We start from the raw sequence: 10,102 nt of genomic DNA on the forward strand, positions 1-10,102 counted from the left end.
CCTACATATATATAGTAAAAGTCTCAAAGAATATCCAGTGTCGATGACTGCAACTCTAGTGACCAGGACAAGGAGTCAGGAACCCCAACAGCCTGCTATTTTCTATACAGGTATTGTCTGCTTTTTGAATTGCGCCTTACGCCATGTTACTTTTACAAAAAGACCTACATCAGTACCTGTTTGTGCTGATCAAAAGAAATCCACAGAGTATTTCTGGCTTTTATGGAAAAGGCAAAAGGCAGAAACAGCATTCAGTGTTTGTCTGGCAGTGAGCAGGGTGGGAGGCCGCACTCACTCAAACAGCGAGCGCGGCGCTCCCCAGCGCCTTCCCCGGGAACTGCACTCAGCATCTCAGCCTCCGGCCCCCAGAGCTTTGAACTGTGTCTGTGAGCATACGTGCTTTCTCTTGGTTTGTTCTATGCATCCGTTGGCAAGATGTGTTTTAAGGTATCAGAAAAGCCTAAAATAGGTTATTTTGGGGAGTCTGGAAATGCTCAAAACATTTCCCATATAAATTAATGATAACTGCTTCTTCATTTTACATACCATTTTGGCTCATAAAAGGTTTCACGGGAACACCCGGCTTTCAGATAGTGGGGGAATCCTGTTATTAGATCTTTCTGTAACCAGTGAGCACATTTCACTTTACTACAAAACAACCACCCCACTGCACCCCGAGAGAAGAAAACACGCAGTCTAGGTAAAATACGTATTTGTGTGTTTCGGTCACCTCTTATCCAGAAAAGCAGGACTCTGATACCCTCAGGGTCAAAGGTCTCAACAAGTTTTCCTAAATCCATCTCTCCTTACACCTTCCCCAACTGTTCCCCATTCTCCCTCGCATCCTCTCAGGATGCAAACTTCTCCCCTTTATGCCCTGTGCCATCCCAGGCACCTACTCTCATGCTTCAGTCTTCTGCTTCCCTGTTCACGAGGGGGACTCTTCTGCTGGCTCTGTTCCTTACGTGCACCAGGAACGAACACCTTATGCAACCCAAATCCCTGACCTCGACAACCTGGGCTCCCTAGGGTTTGCCCTATATAGCAAGTGCTTCTTATCATTCACTGTGATTTCTCTAGGTTTCCTTAACCACTCTGTGCCCCCCTCTCCTGCCTTATTTATCATTCCAGGTGACATCCTTGTCCTGACACTGGTAAGACACTGCACTTCCTTGAAAAGTAGGAGGAGATGCTTCCAGCCCTGCGCAGAGATGAAAAAGACCTTACCCTCAAGGACCGTAGATTCCAGTACAGACTATAAGCAAGCAGACATTTGCAGAAGACTGAGGGAAGGGCTGCAAAGGCACAGAGTTTGGATGCTATCCCCAGAGGAGAGATACCCAGGAGGAAGAAGGAGGGGTCCTGCCACCACTGTTACTACCTCTGCCCCCCATACGACTTCTATTACCAACACCAGCACAACTACTGCTGAGAGGTGACTACATCCTGAAAAATGTACATTAATCTTCTTAATCCTCATAAGAACTCTATTGGAAGGTACTATCTTTATATCTTTATCTCCATTTAATAGAAGAGGAAGCCAAACCTTAGAAAGTTTAACAATCTGGGACACCTGGGTGGCTCCGCTGGTTAAGTGTCTGACTCTTGGTTTCGGCTCAGGTCATGATCTCAGGATCCTGAGTTCGAGCCCCACATCAGGCTCTGTGCTCAGGGCAGAGTCGGCTTGAGATCCTTTCCCTCTCCCTCTCCCTTCCCCACTCAAGTGCATGCTCTTTCTCTTTCTCTCTCTAAAATAAATAAATAAATAAAATCTTTAAAAAAAAAAAAGAAAGTTTAACAGTCTGCCCAAAGTCACAAGGGAAGGGGCCAAGTAACAGACACAAGTGCTGACCCGTGGTGCATGATCTAGAATCTACCACCTTTTCTGACTGTATTAGAATGGGAAAGCAGAGCCTAGTGACTAAGATCACAGATCCTGGAACCACGCTACCTGAGTTCAAATCAAGCCAGCATTTCCGAATGACTGTGCACATCCATGCCTCAGTTTTGTCATTTAAAAATAGATATCAAACAAGTATCTACCCAGGGGAACTCACTTCTGGCACGGTGACCCGAGAAGGTTGATAAATCCTCTCTGCAAAAGGTAGCCATAAAGTTGGGTCAAAATGTAGAAAGCAACCATTTCAGCACTTTGGAGATAAACTAACTGCATGCAAGAACTGAGGAACTTATTTGTGAAAACCACCCAACTTTAGGACTTCATTAAAATTACAAACTTTATGCTCCAAAACACGTCAAGAGAGAACAAGTCACAGACTAGGAAAAAATATTTGTATATCACATATCTGATATAACACCTTTAAGCAGAACAAATAAAAAACTCTTACAACTGAATTAAGACAACCTAATTTTTTTAAATGGGCAAAGGACATGGGTAGATCTTTTACCAAAGACGACAGAAGACGTGCAAATGGCTAACAAGCACATGAAAAGGTGCTTAATATTACTGGTCATTAAAAAAATATAAATTAGGGGCACCTGGGTGTCTAAGTCATTAAGTGCCTGCCTTCGACTCAGGTCATGATCCCAGGATCCTGGGATCGAGCCCCGCATAAGGCTCCCTGCTCGGCGGGGAGCCTGCTTCTCCCTCTCCCACTCCCCCTGCTTGTGTTCCCTATCCCGCTATGTCTCTCTCTGCCAAATAAATAAATAAATAAAATCTTAAAAAAAAAGAAAATATAAATTAAAGCCACAATGATACACCACTACACACCCATCTGAATGACCAGACCTAGTGTTAACAAGTACGTAGAGAAACTAGAACTTTCCTATGTTGCTGGTGGAAATGCAGAACCACCTGACTTTTAAACATTTCTCTGCTTTCCTTACTGTGAGAAAAATGTTAAAATGCGTGGCTAAATATATAGAACAAAAAGATTTAAGATAGAGCAGGTACATTTTAGACTCCTAGAAATCAGTGCATATCAGTTCATATGGATCATCTACTTTCTTTTTCCTACAGCTGTAGAGTACTTGTATACTGACTTTATTCTTTGTGTGGCACCTTGAGGAAGTTTCTCATTTTATCTTAGTTGACTTTGTCAGTCTTCTTTTATTGTTTGCTCCTTTTGTTGTCTTAAGAAATCCTGCCGATACTGAAGTCACATACTCTTCCGTATTTCCTATAAAAGTATTGAAGTTTTGCTTTTCATGTGTAAGTCCTTGATTAACCTAGTATTGATTTATATAAGGTAAGGATTATCTTACATTCTTCCACATGGACAACCAACTGGTTCAACACATTCACCAAAAAATACTGACCCTGAGGCGCCTGGGTGGCTCAGTCAGTTAAGCCTCCAACTCTTGGTTTTGGTTTAAGTTCAGGTCATGATCTCATGGGCCAGAAAATCCATGGGCCAGAAGATCTAGTCCTGCATGAGGCTCTCCAGCTCAGTGGGGAGTCTGCCTCAAAGATTCTCACCCTCTGCCCCTCCCCTGACTCACTGGAGCACTCTTCTCTCCCTCTCACCCTCTCTCTAAAATAAATAAGTAAACCTAAAAAAAATACTGACCCTGATAAGAATCAAAGAAACGAAATTAAAATAGAAATGACTTTGCACAACTCAAATTAGCAAAGATTTTTCTAAATGATGATATTCATTACTTGAAAATGTCTTAATATAGTTGTTAAAAAAAAAAAAGCTTAGTTCTATGCAACTGTTCACAAAACTTGGTTCTATGCAACTCTTAAAAAAATATTCATACTCTCTGACCCAATAATGCTGTTTTTAAAAACTCAAAGAAATAACATGAAACCAAAGCATAACAATGTCCCCTACATTATTACATATGACAAAAAATAGATTTTAAGAATCAGAAACATTCTAATTTCCAACAGACTGAGAACTGTAAACAAAATTCTAGCACATCTACACAATGGAACTTTAGGGAACCACTAAAATTGATATTTATACAGGGTTATAAATAACATGAGGGAAAAGTTCATATTGTTCATTTGTTAAGTGCAAAAACACAGGAAACAAAATCATATGTACAGTGTGGTCTCGATTATGTAGAAAGAATAGGGAGGGACACCAGACCAGAAAGAAATACAGCAGCACTGCCATCTGGACCACAGAATGCTCCGTAAATACTGTTCTCAATACTTTATTTTCTAAATATTCTATAAATATGGCGTTTTTATAAGAAAAAGGTCTGTGAGTTTGTTTGTTCTTAAGTTACTTTTCTAAAGGGAATGGCTGAGTAAATCCCTCAAGTTAAAGCAAAATACAAGGCCTTTTCTTGGCTTTTGGTTTTACCACGACTGAACAAAAATATCTATCAATAGATAAGGATATTGTATTTTTTTTTTTAAAGATTTTATTTATTTTTTGACAGAGAGAGAGACACAAGCAGGGGGAGTGGGAGAGGAAGAAGCAGGCTTCCCGCTGAGCAAGGAGCCCGATGCGGGACTCGATCCCAGGACCCTGGGATCATGACCTGAGCCGAAGGCAGACGCTTAACGACTGAGCCACCCAGGCGCCCCAGGATATTGTATTTTTTTAATGAGAACCTAGGCAGCCTTCTCTTTCTCTTCATCCCACCCAAAACAAGTTTTTGCCAATGTGACATTTAATTTTGATTTATGTATATACAGTCAGGTCTGACCTGAAATATTCAGTCTAAGTGAGTATTATATCAATATAGAGTTAATTAATACAGACTTAATATATAAATATTAACTCTAAAAGAATAAACTCACCAGCTTTTCAGTGATCCTCTTAACTCCTTACTCAGTTTACATTCCACACTCAGTCATAATCCTTCCCTAGCATGTACCCTCAATTCCCTTTCCCACTTTGCTCTGAAACACTCTCTTGGCAAAACGACAACACTGCTTCAGTTCAACTCTGCCCACGCCATGCCTGCACCCTTACAGGAAAATGTGGCTGGAGAAACACGTAACCACTCTGCCTGGTCTCACTTAACGTCATGACCATGAACCTCTGCTGGAACCTTAATGCTGCCTGGAAATCCAACTACATTTCCCTGATCCATTCAGTCTCTCCCATTCCTTGTCAACCAACCCACATCTTTCTTCGCACCTGTAACACTTACTCCCCCCATCTTTAATCTCAGCTGATGGCCCAGCTTCCTATTTCACTGAGATAATTAGGACATGAGAAGAAAACTTCGGACAAAACCATCCTGTTACTTTACCGATCCATGCACCTCTCTAAAGGCCCTCCCATCCCAACAAGTTCCCCTCTGTACTGGATCGCTCCTAAAAACATCACTTCTCATATATACAAACTTGTCTTTACCCTATCTTCCCCGCCAACTATGGTTCCATCTCTTTAATCCCCTTTGCAACAAAACACCTTGGGAAAAACATACATACTGGAGGCCTACTAATCCTTTTCTCCCGTTTTCCCTCTACCCACATCAGAGACCTTCTCTATCCCATCAAACAGAAACTGCTCTGGTCAAGGTCACCAGTGATGTCCCCACTGCAGATCCAGCATCAATGCTCAGTTCTTACCTGAGATGCTCTGTCCACAGCACCCGACACAGCTGATCCATCATTCTCAGACTACTGTGCCTCCGATCTCGTCACGCTGGATACCCCAGCACTCACGATGGGTCACTCTTTCTGCATCTACACCCACGCCCCAGTGACTTCACTCACTCTCATGCCTGAAATCTCCACTCCCAAATCCACATCTTTAATTGGCCTAGTTTCAGTCAACTCCCTTCTTGACACCGCCATTCACTGTGTTAGGGATGTCCGAGACCACACACGTTCAGCACTAAGCTCTGGATCTTTCCCATCCCAGCCCCACACCTACTCCACTCTCAGCCTTTCCCACTTAGGTCTGTGGTTACTCCATTCTTCCAACTGCTCAGATCAATACCTCCACAATCACCCGTGGCTCCCCTCTTTCTCTCACTTACCACGTCCAGGGTCATGGCTCAACTACTTTCAAAGTACACACAGAATCCGACCACTTGCTGCCACCACTGCCCCACGCACTGTGCTTGCTATCTCGGCCGCGTTACCTAACTGCCTCCTAATCTGTCTCCCTGCTTTCTCCTCTGGCCCCTATGTTGTCTTCTCAACACGAAGTGTGTTCGGGGAACTGGCACAAATGCTGACAGTGCCCTGAGTAATGAAGTCCTTTATCTCTGACCCAGGAGCCTCATGTCTTCTGGCAGCAACCAGGAAACTGCCAGGCTAAGGCAACAGCTTGAGCAGAGGGTGCGACCTCCTACCCCTTCCAGTTTTTGACAACTACATGCAAATAAAAATAAATGGAAAATAGTCAATGTAATACAATCACTTTGACTTCTTTTAGGGCCTTCAGATCTTACACAATAAGCTTTATTTTTAAAAAGTAGTGTGAGGGGCACCTGGGTGGCTCAGTCGTTAAGCGTCTGCCTTCGGCTCAGGTCATGATCCCAGGGTCCTGGGATAGAACCCCGCATCGGGTTCCCTGCTCCGCGGGAAGCCTGCTTCTCCCTCTCCCACTCCCCCTGCTTGTGTTCCCTCTCTCGTTATGTCTCTCTCTGTCAAATAAATAGATAAAACCTTTAAAAAATGAATAAATGAAAAGTAATGTGACTATTTGCATGGTTACAAAGGTAGATAAAGAAATTTAAAGATAACCAAGTTAAGAAAAATGGACTTAAAGTTGCCAAGTAATTTAAAATTTAATGAATTAAGAATAAATTTAGGGGCACGGGAGTGGTTCAGTTGGTTAAACACCTGCCTTCGGCTCAGACCATGATCCAGGGTCCTGGGATCCAGTCCCACATTGGGCTCCCTGCTCAGCGGGGAGCCTGCTTCTCCCTCTCCCCGCCTCGCCCAAGCTCTCGCTCTAATAAGTAAATAAATAAAATCTTAAAAAAAAGAATAAATTTATAATTACAGCAAAAGCTCTAATAAATTTTCAACTGATTCTCTCCCACTCTGTAGGCTACTGACACAAAAATATAGGGTAGCACTAGTTTGCTGTGTGACACTGAGTGAATCTCTCCTTGGTGAGTCTGTTCCCCACATAAAATAAAGAGGCTGATCTCTAAAGCATGTCCAATTCTAAAAGAATCTGATTCAGGGGAAATAAAAATATGCAGACTTAGAAATTTAACCTGCAGAGAACAAATTTTTACATGAGCATTTCTAAGCACCTTTTTAACTGTGTTCAATACATCTCTATTAAGTTAAATATGAAAATGTTCACAAATCCAATTATTTAAAATGTTAAGGGAGCTGGCTTAAATAAGAATTGATTAATGAAATAAATTCACTCCTCCTTAATTTTTTTAATTCAGACTTTAACATTTAAAAATTTAAAAAGTAGATTTAGAAAGTAGAACACTTGGGGTGACTAGCTGGTTCAGTCGGTGGAGCATGCGACTCTTGATCTTAGGTCGTGAGCTCAAGCCCCACACTGGGTGTGGACATTACTTAAAAAATAAAATATTAAAAAAAAAGGGTAGCACACCTATATACCAGTACATCACTGTCTATGAGGTATATGCATATTAAATGTTTAATATATACATTTTTATACCTGTCTAGACACTTACCAGTGTACTACACCAGCAAGTTCCCAGACTGTAAATTAGATATTTGGAACATACATGTTTTCTGACAAGGTCTAAACAAAACAAAACAAAAAACACAACAACCCCACCACCTTTTTCAGGAAGTTACTAGGAGAATGAGCTCCACTAAATCAAGGAAGTAAAGTAAGAAACAGAATACAGGTAACCTCAGTTAGGAAAGAGGAGAAATGAATCTCTAGGTTAGGGGCACCTGGGTGGCTCAGTCATTAAGCGTCTGCCTTCAGCTCAGGTCGTGGTCCTAGGATTCTGGGATCGAGCCCCACGTCGGGCTCCCTGCTCCGCAGGAAGCCTGCTTCTCCCTCTCCCACTACCCCTGCTTGTGTTCCCTCTCTCACTGGTGCCTCTCTCTGTCAAATAAATAAAATCTTAAAAAAAAAAAAAAAAAGGATCTCTAGGTTAATATTAAGGCTCCTGCTGTTCGGCCTGTTTGAGATACTGTCCCTGCCGCTTATGGCTCTTCCCAACCACAGGTCACCCTCCAAGAGCCAGCTCAACTGTGACCTCCTCCATGAAGACACAAATCCAAATTCCCCACCTCCCAGGAGTAAATGAAAACATCCTGCATCCACAAGAAGAGCTGCACACATCAGACTCCACTCTAAAATCTACTAGTACTGTGGTATGTGACTTTGGGCCGATTACTTAACCACCCTTAGTCTCACTTTCCCCATTATCTACCTAAGGATGAAGCTGGTCAATAATCAGAAGCTTCCTTCTAATTCTAAAATGCAGTAATTTTCCAAATGCACAAAACTACTAAAATCCTAAAATAATTCTATGTGTGTGACATGCTTACATATTCCAACAGTCTGTGACATTTGGTAATAATAATATTCCCTAAGTACATTTTTTTCACTTTTTCAAAAGCAGTTGTCAACAGATAAAAGTGACTATTATCATAGGGATGATTATTTCCTTTAAAACCAAAATTAAGCTTTACTAAGAAAGATCTCATTACTATAAACACCAAAATTCGCAAAAGGAAAATCATGCAAAGTAACAGTATACCACTGAGAATTCATCTTACTTTACTGGTGTATTAACCCTGTTGCTTCAACCATCCAGTGTTACTGGGGTACTCAAAATAACACCTATCACTATAAGAACAACCATTAGCCGGGCTCCCTGCTCGGCGGGGAGTCTGCTTCTCCCTCTGACCCTCCCCCCTCTCATGCTCTCTCTCTCTCTCTCAAATAAATAAATAAAATCTTTAAAAAAAAAAAAAAAAGAACAACCATTAGCAGTTCCAAATAACAGGCTATCTAGAGCACGTGAATACACCTTTTCTAAATCGTTCTAAAGAATAACATCAAATTCTTAAAATTGTTTTTGATGAACATCTTTCCCATTGGGAGCCATATATTCCTCTGTTCTCTTAAAAGGGAAACCTTAAACACAAACGTGTATATCAAATATAATCTCATGCTGTCACTGAAGTGCTATATATAGACAGATGCCTCTTGACGACCAAATTTACCTGTTGAAAAACTTCAGGATGGCATCTTCAGGTTCACTGATGCTCAGATAATGGTTTGTGTCCCAGGCCTTCAGAGATCCGCCGTCTTCTCTTTCTTTCTTCTCTATTACTCAACAGTCTGCTCCCAAGGACAACGGGATAGCCACTGCTCCCCAAACATAGTCTCCAAGTGTGATGCCCTTTTAATAATTTTAAGAAAACATTTCAGTGTGATGGCTGTTAACAGTGATTAAAAATATATATATTACAACAGTATGAAAACAAGAGCCTGGAGCTTTGCAGAAGGCCAAGTGCAGCACCTTTTTTGTTCTACATCTCCCACCAACTGACTGCAGTGACCCAGTGCCAAGCAACTCAATAGCTGCTCACATCTGTAACCCTCACGATCCTAGTAGCTGGCACCATTAATACTTCTGTGAGCTCTGTCTTTCCTCTTTTATTTTCATTTTTCTTGTCCCTTTGGTCTTACACCCTTTCCCCACACAGGGCTTCCTTAAGAAAAACCAAGTCTTGGGGCGCCTGGGTGGCTCAGTTGGTTAAGTGTCTGCCTTCGGCTCAGGTCATGATCTCACTGCTGGGATGGAGCCCTGCATCGGGCTCCCTGCTCAGCAGGGAGCCTGCTTCTCCCTCTCCTTCTGCAGATCCCCCGCTTGTGATCTCTCACACACACTCTCTCTCAAATAAAATCTTAAAAAAAAAAAAGAAAGAAAAAGCAAGTCTTATATACCTGGTACTGATTACCCAGAATGCTCTTTTTAACCAATCACAGTATATTTTAAACTGATTATATTTTTTAAAGATTTTATTTATTTATTTGACAGAGAGAGAGAGAGAGCACAAGAAGCGGGAGCAGCAGAGAGAGAAGCAGGCTCCCCTATGAGCAGGTTCAATCCCAGGACCCTGGGATCATGACCTGAGCTGAGGGCAGATGCTTAACCAACTGAGCCACCCAGATGCCCCTAAACTGATATTAATATTAGCATTTGTTATATTCCAGGCACTGAATCCATACATTTATGTACATTTTCTTGTTTA

At 41.8% G+C, this 10,102-nt stretch overlaps 1 protein-coding gene across 4 annotated transcripts in view; it reads right to left on the reverse strand.

Annotated features, from left to right (window-relative positions):
* The window catches only part of SOCS6 (suppressor of cytokine signaling 6), an 86,854-nt gene extending 77,211 nt beyond the window's left edge, over nt 1-9,643 (reverse strand). For 2 of the 4 annotated variants that reach the window (XR_004677656.1, XM_034996127.1), the window contains exon 1: nt 9,068-9,641. The gene's annotated coding sequence lies outside the window, so the exon portion shown is untranslated. Of the gene's footprint in view, nt 1-9,067 lie in introns of all 4 variants that reach the window. The other 2 variants (XR_004677658.1, XR_004677657.1) reach the window with 2 other exon arrangements.
* Nucleotides 9,644-10,102: the final 459 nt, after the last annotated feature.

Source organism: Mirounga leonina, unplaced genomic scaffold (assembly GCF_011800145.1).
Source record: "Mirounga leonina isolate KUSES-001 unplaced genomic scaffold, KU_Mleo_1.0 Mir_93, whole genome shotgun sequence".
In the NCBI taxonomy this organism is placed as follows: domain Eukaryota; kingdom Metazoa; phylum Chordata; class Mammalia; order Carnivora; family Phocidae; genus Mirounga; species Mirounga leonina.